Here is a 17,036-nt window from a genome sequence, read left to right on the forward strand (position 1 = left end):
TGTATATAGTGTGTACAGGGCTGTTACACACACAAGAGGCCTGGCAGGTGAGTGGGAGGTGTGCCTCTAATGAGCAAATTATAAAGAGGACGACGCCTTGCTTAAGAGCGCCTCAGCATTGCTCGGGTGGTGAACGGGCACCTCCCACTGTCAGTTCACTCTCCAAATTATTTTTGCCCGACACGGGTCTTGAACTGCCGACCTTCCGGTTCTCAGTCCAGGACTTAGCAGACTGAGCTGCTGCCACCCCTAAATTCTGGGATTAAAGTCAGAATCATGACTTTTATCTCAAAATGTAGAACTTGTTTTCTTTCCAGTGGCTCTAATCCTCTTATGTAAATCACGCTCACAAGCACATTTATATATATATATATATATATATATATATATATATATATATATATATAAATATGTTTAAATTACATATACATGTGTGAACATGTAATCTATACCTCTTATTGTTTCATTGAACCCTGCAAGAATCAATAATCAGAAATCAATTTCGTATAATGCATGGCTACATTAGACCAAGCAAGGATTAACACATTGAATTTGTCTATATTCCGTTTTATTCAAAAATGTGTACAATACAGGAAACCTCATAGTGCTGCTTTCTGGGGTCATCGACCATAGTGTGGCTGCAGTACAGACACCCTGCCAGCAGAAGACGGCCACATTCTCAATGAATGAAGCTTGGAGTAATGAACAAACATGGATCAAGGAAGCTGATTTGGAATGTGAGTCTACACATAGAGAAATGCTGGTGAGCTGAAAACTGTAACCTGAGCTGAAAAGAGTTTTGCAAGATGCGATTAAAGGTATTAACTATGTCAAAGTAAATGCCCTCAGTTCGCGTCTGTTTGATCAGCTCTGTGAAGAGATGAATGCAGAACAAAAGTGCCTTTTCTTATACACAAAAGTTAGATGGTTTTCTATAGGCAAATCACTGACTAGAGTTTTTGACTTAAGAGAGTCATTGCAGAGATTCCTTCTGAAAAACAAAGAGTTACCAATGACAAAGTATTTTAGCAACACTGAATCTCAAAAATTGCTTACTTGATTATATTTTTAACCTGGTCAATGAACTCAGTCTGTCGCTGTTTTCAAGTTGGCAGATAAGATTGCTGCATTAAAACCAAACTGGAATTATGGAGACAGAGTATGGTGCATGGACTTTCAACATGTTCCACATGGTAGCATGTATCATCAGAGAGACTGAGGTGGAACCTTCGTTCTGTTTCAGTTGGTGCATTACCACCTGTTTGAGGTAGAGCATTCCCTGATAGCCTTTTCACTATGCCGCGGAACCACCCTGGTTCCACCACCAGGCCCAGAACCGAGTCCACTTGCACAACGCGACTGACCAGGTGCGGACAAGGACCTTGGACCCAACCAGATCGGGCGCGGAGCAAATCCGGATCCCTTCATAAAGCAGCTCAGCCATCCTGACCCGATCCGGAACCATTTATGAAGCAGCTGACCTGGTGCCGCCCTGTTCCGGAACCGTTTATGAAGCGGCTCATCTGGCCCAGATCCTCTATTCAAAATGGCTCAATTGGCCATAACTAGGAATAGAGATATCCACAATCTAGGTGACCAACATTAACGTTGTTCTGAAAAAGCTTGAATACTTCCCTTACCCAGTCTGCCTTTATTAATAGGAATAAATCATTCAATACATTCAAGACTTCAATACATTCAACAAAATATATTACACCATATCCTTTAACCGTCTCTGACCATCTCTGTTACTCCTCCTACTCTCCAACCTCACTCTCCAAGTCTCCAATCACACCCTACTAACACAACTTCCTCCCTGGAGTCTCTGTGCTTTATTACCTTATAGGTTTTCTCAGGTTCACCCCTCATCTATCCATCTGCTGGGGTCCTGCTTCCTTTCTTCCTCCTTCCACCATACAGTCATCCATACAGCTGTAATTGTCCCTTGAATTTACCAACTACATGATGGGGAACATGTATTGAAGGCAACAACCCCAATCGTCTAACCATAACCATATTGACACTGACTCTATCTGGCCTATCTGACACTCTCTCTCCCCCTCTCTCTGTCTCTGACCCTGTCCTTATCTTCTTTTATTTATTTTCTACCCAACCGGTCAAGGCTGATGGCCACACAAAAGAGTCTGGGTCCTGCAGGAGTTTCTTCCTCAACGATGGAGTTTTTCCCCTCCACTGTCGTCTATGCTTGGTCTGGAGGGTTCAGTTGGGTTTTTCTGTCTGTTAAAGCGCTTTGAAATGTCTATTACCATGATTAAGCGCTATATAAATAAAGCTTCATTGATTGATTGAAAAGATATCGAAACATACTCTAAATGGAAAAATGAAATGCAACCATGAATCGTATCTGGAGCATTCTTATTGGACAATCAATTACAAAAGAAAATCATGAATGATAATAATCATGACAAGAAGACATGAAAACCAAACATGGCAACTTTAACTTGGAACTGGTGGGTCCTCATTTGAAGTACCAGGATGCCTCTGGAGTTCCGCCTGTCAGCTGCAAGGTTGAACCACCGAATCACACGTCTGATTATGTCTTCTTCAGTCCCAACACAGCCATGCATCTTTTTTTACAGCATCTGAAATCACACAAAAAAAAATTCACACAAAATTCCATGAACTCCCACAGACACCAGTTGTAAAGTTTTTAAAGGATGTGTATAACCATTGGCTTTTAAAGTGACATTTTGCTGCCTGACATTAGGTGTCCCTACTTGCATTGTTGACAAAACTCTGCAAATCTCTTGTTTGAACAGTGAATTTAAATCTAGATAATTTGTTAGTTTAACTCAGAGTAAATGCAGAAAACAATAATAAGACAATAATACAGATTACCAAAATATCAATACCATACGTCCAAAGGCATTCAAAGCGTTCAAAAGTCCAACCCATGCCATAACTACCAGTAACCAGTCTCTGTGTGTGTGTGTGTGTGTGTGTGTGTGTGTGTGTGTGTGTGTGTATGTGTGTGTGTGTGTGTGTGTGTGTGTGTGTGTGTGTGTGTGTGTGTGTGTTGTCATAGCGCAGAACATGTTACAGGAAGTGATTGATTCCTGTGTCATGTGTCGGGTCATTACCTCAGCAGCCAAGGCCTCACAGGTTAACAGACAGATAATTCCTCGGATTTGATCACAGACACAGATGGTGGACATACCAAACAAACACATACAAATACTAGGATGATTTCTGATGACGTATTATATATGGTACTGTTGTTCCTTACACAGATGTGGGGCCTGAAGTTTAGACTGATCTACCGGTTCAGTGATCTATGTCATTCTTGTACAGTGAAAATAAATGTTGAACCGAATGATACCATACCAGTTAGGTGATTTTACAAGATTGAAATTTGTCAATTGTCAACAGGCTGAAAATAAACATTCTGGAGGTTGTTAACAGACACAGGATGTCTGTCTTTGTCTTTGCCAGTGTAACACATGAGGTGTTTATGAATGAGAAACACAAATATAAGCCTTGACAGTGACTTCTAATGCTATGATCCTACAGAGGCAAAGAGCAATCATAGTGGAGTAATATTGGTAGTTGATCAGGAGTTGACAACCTCATCAATAATGTAATCAAGGTTGTTCTGTTTTTTGTGTTGGATCTTAAAATCAGGACTCATATGATCAATCCAGAAAAATAGAGATACACCTGATGTTTGCTTAACATAGTTTATAGGATTTGGGGATTTAAATTAAATGTATTGTAAATAAAGTATCTAATTTTCATATGTCCTGCTTTAATTTGTGTATAGTCATCTGAAAATAACATGATATTATATAGCATGAGCCTATTAAATATACAGAGACAAAGTCAGTCAGTCATCTTCAGATTACCACCGCTGTAACCACTGTGGCCTATCTCAGCAGCATAGGGCGTCTCCGGGCACGAGGGCGTCTCCGTGGCGCCACACACAAAGACATACCACCATGCACACACACACACTCATTCCTACGGGTAATTTGGAACACCCAATCAACCTGAAGCGCGTGCTTTTGGAGGTGGGAGGAAGCCGGAGAACCCAGAGAGAACCCACTCAAGACACTGGGAGAGCAAAGAGCGGGACTCGAACCCGGGTCCGCCGTGTTGTGAGGCGGCAGCGCTAACCACTGCGCCACCGTGCCACCCAGAGACAAAGGTTGTTGACTTTTCCAATGAGAATCAGACAAACCAAAGGTCATCTTTAATCAGAGTAGAATGAACTTCCTTTATTAAACTAATATTTGTTGTGCTTCTACATGCCTTATACTATTGTATTGTGTGTCCTGTTTATGCTCCAATCAAGATGCCTCTTTCCTGAAGCAAGCTTCAGGAAATAAACCTGACTTATTCTGGTTAGACTGGTTTACCACACAAACACACAAATCACTTACAACTAAGGCTCACCTCCATATTTGGCACGGCCCCCTGAACAGTCCCCCCCAGAGCCGATCGATCCAGAATGGAAATGGCACTTTGCATTTTTAACAGACGTGTCAGAAATGCTGAACAGCCTTAACTTGCAGCTGTGAGGGTAAACTCATTTGTGACATTTACTCCCACATAAAGACATTTGAGGTGAAACTAGTGCTGTTTTTGGAACAAGTGAAAAAGCACAACTTCATCCATCTCCCTGCTACCCAACACCTCCCTCAGCTGAGTAGCATTACAATCAGGTAACTGGGAGCACCTGGTCTGTGTTCCCAGGTTATTTAACCCCGCCTGCCAATTCACCACGTTCCCTAGCAGAGGGTTTGGTTGCTGGGACTTCTGATTGAAGCCATGCTGCTATTTCTGCTAATTCACTTGTGTTCAATAAATGTTTGATTACTTTTTGGAGCCACCTGTCGTCCATCTCCCTTATTTTGTTGCGGTCCACAAGCCGGCCGTAACAGGAAGCACTGGAAAAGCTAAAGGCGGAGTTTGGTGTGTGATTCCAGGAACTACATGCTAATGCAAAATAAATCTGTCTTTTCTCAAACCCCTTTGATGCCGACATCAAACCCGACAGTCTGACTTCCATGCCGCTCTCCTAAATGATTTCATAAACAGAAAGGGTTATTAATATTTGCTAATGAAAGACCCTTTTTTATATTTAGGCACCCCTGCACTCGTCAGTTTTTTCTGTTACAAACTGACCTCACCCCCCCCATCAGAGAAAAGTTATATGGGTCTTACAGGAAAAAGTTTGGAGACCCCTGGCTTAAAAAGTACTATGACAAAATAAAAATGTATAACTTGGTTTTACATGTTCCTGTATAAATTGAATTGATAATGGATGCAAAGATTGCACTGAGAATACTCAGCTCAGTGCTCATATTTTTGTCTCAGTAATAAGAAAAGCATCAACTTCTCTCAGACTGAAGAGACCGATACCAAAGCTCTCTCCCCATAGTTCAGCTTGTGAACTGAGGTTAGGGTTTTATTCCCTCAGTGTGTGATTAAAATCGTATGAAAGCTTATATAACTGACAGCAGTGAAAATTGTAGCAGTGAATTGTAAAGAGATGACAGCACTGCCGAAGTGCCCTTCAGCAAGGCAACAAGGACTAATCATTTTGTCGCGATGATACTTTAAGAGTTTCTCTGACTAAAGTAACTGAAAAACACAGCAAAAAATCAACATTTAAAGCCCATAACAGACAAGCTAACAGCTGATATTGCTAACCAGCTGCTGATCACTTTACATAAAGAGAAGCTTTATCACAACCATGTATTCCTTTTTTTCCAGTGTGGTACAGTCAGGAAACCAAAGAGTTTGTGGTGGATGGCAATGTTCAAAGTATGGCTGTTGCTGCATAAAAGCTATGATTGAACTCAGCAGATCCATAGAATCAGCTCATTGCTCAAGGTGGACCCCCCAAGACCATTGTCAGCATTTCAGTATCCGACCTAAAGTGATATAGGGCTATAATTTCCTCTTTCCAGTCCTCACTTATGTCGAACAATGGCTGTGCTGGCAGCACAGAACGTTATGTAGTCACAGTCAATCTGACCTTTGACATGTCAGCTGTCATCATTGTGTTAGACGGGAATTCTAGACTTATGCCTTAAATCACAAATTTCCCCACTGTGGGACAATAAAGGTCTATTATTATTATTATTATTATTATTATTAAATCAATTTTTTTAAGATCATAGTAACCACCAATACATTCATCCATTTTCTGTAAGATGAGATTGCGGATACAAGCGGCCAAAATGGGTTTTCTCAGGTGGGTAGCTGGAAAAAACTAGAACCAGAACATTCTTGCTGTGAGGCAACAGTTCTACCCACTGCACGACCATGCCACCCCGACCTCCAAAGCATGGTCAACACACCATTTCTGCCTCGATCCATTTGACTGAAAAAAAAAACCAGCAGAAATTTAACAGTTTCACAAAGCTATTCATCAGGAATTTATCAAAACATCTCACAAGGCAGAACAAACGATGTATTCACACAACAGCAGTCATCACTCAGGTGATTGTGATCTACAAGATTGAGAGACGAGTCTTCTGGGATAGTTAGAGCTGAGCTGAGACACATTGAGTGATAGTCCCACACTGGAGACACTTTAAAACAAAAAGGCACATATTATTAATCACACATTATCCCGAAATACAAAATATAGAACAAAATGCTTTGCTGATGCGACAAAGGTAACATTAGATATGATATTTAATGATAAACTACTCTATGAATAGAGCAAAAGTGAACCAAACATTATTATAAACTTTAGAAATTTGTCTGAAATGCAATAGACATTGAAATAAATATGTTATAAATTGCATTCATCATGCAGCAAAATCAACATAAAGAATATAAAATCTCCAACAACTTAGCTCTTTTTACTTCTACAATCTGGAGATACATCCAAGGAATAAATTGTGCTTCCGTAATGGTGATTATCGTAATGATGTGATTTAGTAAAAGAGCACAGTTTCAGATACAATTTGATTATCATCTCCGTAATTTCTGTGACCTGTATAACTCACGTATCCTGCATCTGGTAATCCAGGATTTTTCACTGACATGTGCTAGATCTTTTGGTGACCAAATTGGATATATACATGTACAAAAATACATCTGATTGCCAAATAACCTCAAAATCACCTTCTCTAAAAGATAGATTTTTATTCTTTCATTTTTTTTGGTGGAGATCTACATGGATGTGTGATACACACACCTGTGAATGTGGAAACAAAGTAGTCCAATAAAGCAACTGGGGCTTCATCTGTCCACAGTTGGAATTTAAGTCAGCTGCTTTGAGTTTATTATCAACTGGGACTAAATTGGAAGGAGAGCAGAGATCAAAGTGGGGAAGGGAAGGGTTTTTGTAGCTGCCAGGAATGTCTGCATACAAATTACCCTTGATAGTTATTCCCCCTGGTGTGGATGTTGAATTTCTTGTGACTTTCAGCTAAACGGGTATGTGATCTACAGTATTTGATTGGAACACCAAATACCAAATGATGTTTTGGGTCCTCCGATGACCTCAGACAATTCCTGTATAATTTTTCCATATTGTCAGATTACACTTCCACCAGAATGGTGATGAATCATCCTTATTTTATCTCTTTGATCCCTTTCGTAGTACCAACATCAGCTCTCCTGCCCCCCCCCCCCTCTTATTTTACTTCCTTTATTTCTTGTTTGTTCTTTGTTTTGATGTTTCTCTTGTTTTCAGTTCGAGGGTTTGAGTGTTTTTTAGAGAAACTCCTCAAGGCGCTGTCTGCTGCCTACAGGTCTGTATATAATTTCTTTAAAGCTCTTCTCATCTTAAGTGAACCAAGCAGCGGTGAATACCAACAAGGTTTCACTGACTGGCTGCTACTGGAGCACCTGATGTTTCTTGGTCTGTAATAAACTCCTGAACTGGAAAAATCTCTCATCACACCACAGGTATCACATTACTGGTACAGTATGTAACCCTATCCCATGGCAGAACCGTATGTTTTGTTGGACGGACACAGCATCAGCATCAGAATGACACAGCATTGTGTCATTCTGATAAGTACTGTTTAATCACATTATACAGTGCCATTTCAAATTATATTTCTTGTGTTAAGCAACAGTTTGTTGTTTTCTATATTCCTCTTATTTAAGGTGATGTTGGTGAAACAGTACTGCAATGGGTAGCGCTGTCATGCTGTGGGTGGTTGTCAGTCTTTCGTGTGGCTCTGCGATGTGCAGGCAACTTGAATGAATAAAGTTGAATGAATGAATAAACTGATGTGTTTTTTTCCTTGTATTATCTTCCACTGTTTCACATTACGTCTTCTTGTATTATGACAATCTTAACTTGTGTTGTTTCAAAAAGTAAAAGATAAACAGACAACTGTTAGAAGTCGTGTGACAACTGTTGAGGTGGTTTTGCAAACATTATTCAAACTCATTTATCTCTAACCGCAAATCTGGAAGATACTGTGTGAATTGCAATGGCTGCTCATCTGAAATGATGAGATCAGCAAAATATCTTCATGCATCTGCATCTGCTAACTTGACTTACTTCAACATACAGCATGCTAATGCATGTAATTCACGCACCATAATTTCTGCTTTAAGGATTGTGAAATTATGGTTTTTCATTTGATTGAAAGTTATACCCTCTGCAGATTTGGGTTGTATATCAGCTGCTTTCTTTTTTTATTTGTGCTTTTCTCCCTTTTTTCCACCATTTTTAAGAAAAGATCCCTCTTCAAATGTCGCAAATGTTTGGCTCCAGAAAGGTTTTATGCACGAGAAAATGTCATCTCTCCATCCATCAATATGGTGGAAAATATGACTGAATAATAACTTCTATGTTTAGTTATGAGTTACTGTTCTGCTGTGTCACCCTTTGACATTTAATGAAGTTACTTCTGGTGTATGTACTTCCGTGACTGTAATTATGCTGTCTTTTTTAAATGTCAGAATCATATCACCTGGCTTTAAATGCTTCACTGAATTCAAGCTAAAACCGAGGATTTAATTGGATTAAGACACCAGCTTAAGCTGTTACCACCCCCGCCCGTCCCTCCATCAGTATGTGTCCCTGGGTCAGGCTGTCTATTTCAGTATGAAAGTCCTAGCAGCAGCCTGGTGACCCTGTAGATTCTGCTGCCTCTGAGATACCAGCCCTGAAATTAACAACCTGCCCTCCTCTCCTCCTCCAGCCCTCCAACTCCCCCTCTCTTTGCCTCTCTTCTAGCATTACTTCCTTCTGTTTTCATTTCCTCCATGCATTACTCATTTTCTTCTTCATTCTCATGCTCCAACTTGCCTCCTCTTCAACTTATTTTTCGCTCCATCCATCTGTTCCTTACCTTTACTTCATCAGTTTATCCTGGAATTCCTGTGTCCACCTGTCCTCTTTTAGAAGCTTCATCTTCACCCATAAACAGAGAGGGTTCTATCCTTAAGGATCATTGCCTTGCTCTGAATTCCATGTCTTTTGCAGTGCAGAAATGGTTAATAGCCTCGGCTCACAAGGGTTAAATTGAGGTTCATTATTGGTGGGGGTCTGGTCTTTTGATTATGAATTTGACCTTTCTTTTAAGTAGAATATAAAAATACTTAACAATGATCGTAGAAGTAATTGGAGCGCTTGCTTTAAAATAATCTGTTTGAATGTGCTGAGACAATTCATATTTCAAATTAAAAGTTTAAAATGTATCTAAACAAAGAATGAAAATACAGAAACCTTTCTCCACATTTTTTCAAAGACTTTTTATATACACAAAAGTTGTTTCTTTCATATGGAAATCACATTTATATTATTTAAGGGATCTGTGTTAGCCAATTCTTCTAATGAAATCTTCAGCATTAACCAACTATTAGACGCTTCCATTAGTTTTGGGTCCCTACATCCAGGAGGGACCACCAATTGGTCTAGGGGTATAATTTTTGCTTCGGGTGCGAGAGAGAACCCACATTGTTCCTCCTCAATCTGATTGTCGAGCCTCAGATTGAGGAGAAACAATGTGGGTTCTGTCCTGGTCGCGGAACAACGTACCAGCTTTTTACTTTCACAGAGATCCTAAAAGGGGGGCTTGGGAGTATGCCCATCCAGTCTACATGTGTTTTGTAGACTTGGAGAAGGCGTATGATTGAGTCCCCAGGGATATACTGTGGGAAGTACTGCGGGAGTATGGGGTGAGAGGGCCTCTCCTCAGGGCCATGCAATCCCTGTACGCCCAAAGTGAGAGCTGCATTCGGGTTCTCGGCAGTAAGTCGAACTTGTTCCGAGTAGCTGTTGGCCTTCGCCAGGGCTGCGCTTTATCACCAATTCTGTTTGTGATTTTCATGGACAGGATATTGAGGCGTAGTTGTGGTGAGGAGGCTTTACAGTTTGGTGGCCTGAGGATTGCATCGCTGCTTTTTGCAGATGATGTGGTCCTCTTTGCGTCATCAGCCTGTGACCTGCAGCGCTCACTGGTCCGGTTTGCAGCTGAGTGTGAAGCGGCGGGGATGAGAATTAGCACCTCCAAATCTGAGGCCATGGTCCTCAGCAGGAAACCGGTGGACTGCCTTCTCCGAGTGGGGAATGAGGTCCTTTCACAAGTGAAGGAATTTAAGTATCTTGGGGTCCTGTGCACGAGTGAGGGAACAATGGAGCATGAGATTGGACGGAGAATTGGGGCAGCAGGAGCGGTACTGCAGTCGCTTTACCGCACTGTTGTCACAAAGAGGGAGCTAAGCCGAGAGGCAAAGGTCTCCATCTACCGTTCAATCTTCGTTCCTACCCTCACCTATGGTCATGAGCGATGGGTCATGACCGAAAGAACGAGATCACGGATACAAGTGGCTGAAATGGGCTTTCTCAGGCGGATAGTTGGTGTCTCCCTTAGATATAGGGTGAGAAACAATGCTGTTCATGAGGGGCTCAGAGTAGAGCCGCTGCTCAATCGCGTGGAAAGGAGTCAGTTGAGGTGGTTTGGGCATCTGGTGCGGATGCCTCTGGGACGCCTCCCTAGGGAGGTGTTTCTGGCACGGCCAGCTGGGAGGAGACCTCGGGGCAGACCCAGGACCAGGTGGAGGGATTATATCTCAACACTGGCCTGGGAACGCCTTGGGATCCCCCAGTCAGAGCTAGTGGATGTGGCCGGGGAAAGGAAAGTTTGGGGCTCCCTGTTGAAGCTGCTGCCCCCGCGACCCAACTACGGATAAGCGGTGGAAGATGGATGATGGATGGTGCGAGAAGTCCCAAGTTCAAATAATGGACAAGCTCCAAAGTTAACAAAAGTTTATTTAAGACAAGCTATTAGCACAAATATCAGCGTAACATTAGTCAGAAATCCAGGAGTCATCCACCTCTGCAACCAAAACATCTGCTCACGGACTTTGAATCGGCAGGCGAAGTAAGGGGTTAAGCAAACTGCGAACACCGACCAGGTCTTCCCAGTTACTTGAAGTTAATGCTGCTCATCAGAGGACCCGCAAAACATGTAAAGTCAGGGTCCTAGAGCGATCCCTGGCACACGTTCACCAAATCAAAAACCATTAAAAAAAAACCCTCTTCGCCTATTTCCCCACTATCTCAGGCTCTCACTCCACTCCATCATCTGAATCTCTGAAACACAAGAGGAAGCGGAAAAACCAGGAGTACGGGACACAGAAAACACGTAGACCAACTCAGTATCTACAAGTCTCACAAGACAAGGCATCCGCAACCACATTGTCCCACACTTCAATGTGGCGAATGCCCAAGCTGTACAACTGGAGGAACAGAGCCCAACAAGCGAGCCTTTGGTTGGAACTCGGCAATGAACTGAGGAAGGTCTAAGTATAGTAATAAGTGAAGACCATGAAAGACACAGAGGCAACATTAAAACAGGCAACATCAAAATGTTGTAAGGCAAGAATCAAAGCCAGGGTTTCTTTCTCAAAAACTGAGTAGTTTGGTTGTTTATTGAACTTTTTTGAGAAGAAACAAACTGGTCTAACCACCCCCAAATTGTTGGACTGCAATAACACCTGGGATTTGTAATTAGTGAGGATAGCCCCCTCGTTCACCTTAGCCCTGCGCAAGCCAAGTCTACACCCCTGCCTCACAACTCAGGACGTTCTTTTGTAGGCGTTGGAGCTCTTAAGGGGGGGAGGGATCACAGGACTTGTTTGGGGACTCTCCTCTGGTCCCCGTCCCAATCCTGTCTCCAATAGTGGTGGCCCCAGAGCAGTCTGACCATTTTGGACAGACAGTTTCAATGGTCCAAGCGGACATTCATTCTTCACCCCGATCTCCTCAGCAAGTGGTCAGGACACAGAAAGTGTCTGTGAGGAAAATTATATATTTAGGTCTGCCACCAACAGCCTAGATGAGTACATGGACACTGACATCCTACATAACCTTCTGTGAGGACAGCGTCATCCCAACACAGACCAGGGTTAGCTACAACAACGACAAACCCTGGTTCACAGCCACACTCAGAAGGCTCAGGTCAGAGAAGGAGGCTGCATTCAGAAGTGGGGACAGAGACAGATTTGGTAAGGAGTGAAACGAGAATGGAAGAACAATTCTCAGCCAACGACTCGACTCAGCCTTGAGCCCTCTCCAGACAGAGGCAATCACCAATTACAAGCCTAGTGTCCCCCTCTGTCAACAACCTACGTCTGGCCAACAGCCTTAACGACTATTACTGTTGTCTTGAAAGACAATGGGAAAGACCTTACCCCCCCCCATCACTGTCAATGACCTGCCACTGGCCAGCAGCCCTATACCCTCCCCCACTATCTCATCTGGTCCTTCACAGCCCCACACCTCTCCTTATCAAAGAAAGAGAGATGAGGAGTCTCCTCCAACAACTCAACCACTGCAAGGCTGCAGGCCCAGACTCCGTCTCTCCCTCCACCTTGAAGCATTGCGCCAACCAGCTGTCTCCGGTGTTCACTCACATCTTCAACACCTCACTGGAGACCTGTCACATACCAGCATGCTTCAAGACGTCAGCCATTGTCCCAGTCCCCAAGAAGACAAGGATCACAGGACTTAACGACTACAGACCTGTTGCTCTGACATCTGTGGTCATGAAGTCCTTTGAGCACCTTGTCCTGACCCACCTCAAGGACATCACTGGCAACCTCCTGGACCCTCTACAGTTCACCTACAGAGCCAACAGATGTGTAGACAATGCTGTAAACATGGCGCTACACTTTGTCCTCCAGCACCTGGACTCCCCAGGATCCTACGCCAGGATTCTGTTTGTGGTCTTCAGCTCTGCTTTCAATACAATTGTCCCAGCTCTGCTCCATGACAAGCTCTCCCAGCTGAATGTGCCCGACTCCATGTGCAGGTGGATTACGTACTTCCTGACAGACAGACGGCAGTTGGTGAGGCTGGGGAAGCATGTCTCCGACACCCGGACCATCAGCACTGGATACACTCAAGTATCCAGGGCTGCTGCGTTCTTTCCCTTCTGCTCTTCTCCCTGTACACCAACTGCTGCACATCTGGTCACCAGTCTGTCAAATTCCTGAAGTTTGCGGCTACGGTCCGGACCAGGAACTCAGAACCCCGATCACACCTTTTTTACTTACTCCCCAAAATTCACAAACCATCTGAAACCTGTACAGTCAAGTCGGTTGTCCCAGTAGGGAGACCCATCGTCAGTCATTGCGGGTCCGAGTTCCACCATATAGCCGACTGCATAGATCACTATTTTAACACCCCTTCCCACAAACACATTCGTTCACCACTTTTCTTCCTTCCAGGTCCCACCCCACACACTCCTCTTTTCCATAGACATCGATTCTCGAAATACGAACATAGCTACCCACCTCAGCCTCTCTGCCATCATCCTGACCCTCCTGATCCAACTATGCAATATTATAACTTTTAGAAATAGCCCTCACCTGGAACAACTTTACTTTAAATAACCAGCACTACCTCCAGGTTTGTGGCTGCGCCATGGGAAGGAAATATTTTCCCCCTCATATGCTGACATCTTTCTGGTCGACTGGGAGGAATCCACTCTCTGCAACTGCCCGCACTTACCACCTGAAGCATGCTTTCTAGGGGGTAGTTAAATCAGAATTAATCCATTTCCATAGGATTTGCACCTACCCGAAGGATGTGGAGGAGGCGACGAAAACTATTTAGTGCACTTTGGCCTCGGGGGTATTAGAGGCGCTTCCTTAGGAGTATTAAGACGGAGGTTAATACGGTCCCCCCTCAACAAAGACACACATTCATGTCTCATCTCACTGGACACCACATACTCAAAGTCTACCCTACCCTACCCGCCATAACTTCACACACCTACAGTCTACCCACCCGTCCATGGGAGGCTGAGATTTCAACCTCTGGCAGGCCCCCACGCCCTGCATGCTGTTTATGCCATCAGATGTCGGGCCTACCAGAAATGCCATATTCAAACGTATGAAACAACATTTTTATATCATGAATAGCGGAGCAGGAACTAACATTTTATACATTCATTTTAAAACCCAACAATGTCCAGAGCCTGGGAATCGAGAGCGACAGCCGCTGGTACCTCATGCAACGCCGTGCAGCTGAGAGACGCTGGCTCTTCAAACTGGACACGATTGAACGCCATGACCTGAATGAAAAATTCAATTAAACACTTATTTTACTCCAGTTTAACTCTTTTTAGGTCCCAAAATAATTTAACACCAAATTAAAATTTTCTCCCCATCTCAAACTAATTCCCTCTTAAACCCTTTTAATTTTTTCACTTCTGTTTTTTATTTCTATCTTCTATCCACATTTATTTATTATTAGCCTATGGATTCTATTGGTTATATTAATTTACAGTACTTTAACTTATTTATTTTGTCCATTTTATTTATTACATTTCCAGCCTATACAGAAATATATGAGTGAATTTCCCTAGATCTGGTGTTACGCAAGTTATTTTATCATGTATTAAAAACACTAAAAGTTGTTTGGGATGACCTTTTCTTGATTTTATGATGTGTCTCCCTTATTTATGGAATGTTTTTACATCAACTGATTTAACTAACACTATAAGCAAACTTATATTTCCCTATTTTATCTCACTTGTGTTTCTGTTAAAGGCACCTTCCCTTTAATTGCAAAAAAAAACTAAATAAAAAAATAGTAATTTGTTTTTCATAAACTCTCTATTGTCATTTAGTGATAATATTGAGTATTTTTCTTCATCTTGTCTTTTTTTCTTTTTTAGATATGTGACAGTAATAAAAAATTATAAAATATGAATATAATTACACATTGTATAAGAATCTTTCAGCTTATTATTTTTTTCAAATGTTAATCACCCTTTTTGTTTAGAACCAACAAGTTGTTTATCTTACTTTACTGTGTGAGTCCTTTATTTTATTTATACAAATTACTTTCTTCTTTTGAATCATTACTTTAAATTGCATGCTTTATTTTATTTATTATAATATTTTATGTACATAGCACTTAACCAGAGCACTTATTGATAATTCATTATTATCCATATCATTTTTTATTAAGTTATTCTCGTACTTGGAAGGGGTCTTAAACCTGATTGAATAAATAATTCATTTTTTATTAGTTATCAATCAATTATAAATCCATTTTACATTTTATCATACCCTCTTGATAGCGTAGAGGAAAGATAAGACTGCCAACCCGAAGATCGAGGGTTCAAACCCCGACCGGACAACAATTTTTCCCACCATCTACGTCATGTTTGTAGTTTCCCACAGACACCATCAAGAAGCTGTAGCTTCTCGAGAATCCTGATCCCCGTACAGTGTGGGGAGCAGGGTTCATGTCCCACTCCCAACAAACCCCGTCACCTCCATCATCCTCTCAGAACCTAATTATTATTTCTAATGTGGTTTTATTGTGGACCACATGAACCATTATTTGAGCTTACCTGCTTCCTTTTCTTTTTGCAAAAGTTCTTATAAACTTTAATATCCATTTTATCATATTTCCCTCATTCCCCTAACTTTTCTTCTCTCACTCACAATTTTAATTTATTTTAATTGATTTTAATTCTTTTAAACTCTTGGTTTTATTAATAATAATTTAAGGTGACTCCTCTCCCGGGCCCCATGTGCCAGTGCACTTCGTAGTTCCTTTAAACCCTTAGATGCACTTGAGGGGTCAGGCATTACCCCATGGGTTGTTTTTCTTCAACAGCTTCAAAATTAAAGCATGTAATATATTCATATTCCAAGTATTCCTCATTATGTTTGTGACATGAGGCCATTTTCAATTTTAAAACATATTATTTTCAAGAAATTACAGTTTTTGCATCACTACCCCACTCTTCCACGAGTGGGGTCACATATGACCCCCCCAATAGTTTTTATGGATTTTGGTATGAACCTTTAATTTTTAGCCACTTTTACTGTCCCACTTACACACCATCATCAATAATCCACTTCTGCTGGAACTTTCCCATCAGCACATCCGGTGTCAGTAAGCTCACCACTGCTACAGAGCAACATACTTTTAAGTCATTTCTCTATTTATGAGCTTAATTTTTTGGTGATATATTCTAACGTGTGATCACATTACTGGTTAAATGTGTTTTTTTTATTTTATCTATAGTAAAATGGCTGATAGGATGCCAGCTAGGATCCCTTTGGACGGTGCCCTGCAAATGATCCAGGACGGATGGGATGAAGAGCCAGTAGCAGTCATTGACTCAGATTCTGACATCTCAGATATGGAAGACCCAGTTTATGGTCCCCCCACTAAACAAGGGCAGTCAACACTGGTCTCCTGATGAGTCATCTGAGGAGGAAGGAGCCACAAGGGCACAGGGCTTAGTTACCCCCCAGGGAGGCTACAACACCAAGTCAGGTTTCAACACATTCGGCCGGGACCTGTACCTGGGTTTAGAACTGTCTCCCGAATAAATGCATGGAAGGGGTTCATGTCTGATGATATAATAGACGAGGTGCTGATATACACAAACAAGGAAGGAGAAAGAGCAACCTCAGACATGGGAACAGAGTAGAAAACCAAAGATGAGCTGATGGCCTTCATTGGATTGACCATTCTTGCAGGTAGTGAGAAGAACTGGGATGTACCAGTCCATATGCTTTTTGGGAGTCCTGTGCACAACCTGAATTTGGGTTTGATG

Source organism: Antennarius striatus, chromosome 15 (genome assembly GCF_040054535.1).
Source record: "Antennarius striatus isolate MH-2024 chromosome 15, ASM4005453v1, whole genome shotgun sequence".
In the NCBI taxonomy this organism is placed as follows: Eukaryota; Metazoa; Chordata; class Actinopteri; order Lophiiformes; family Antennariidae; genus Antennarius; species Antennarius striatus.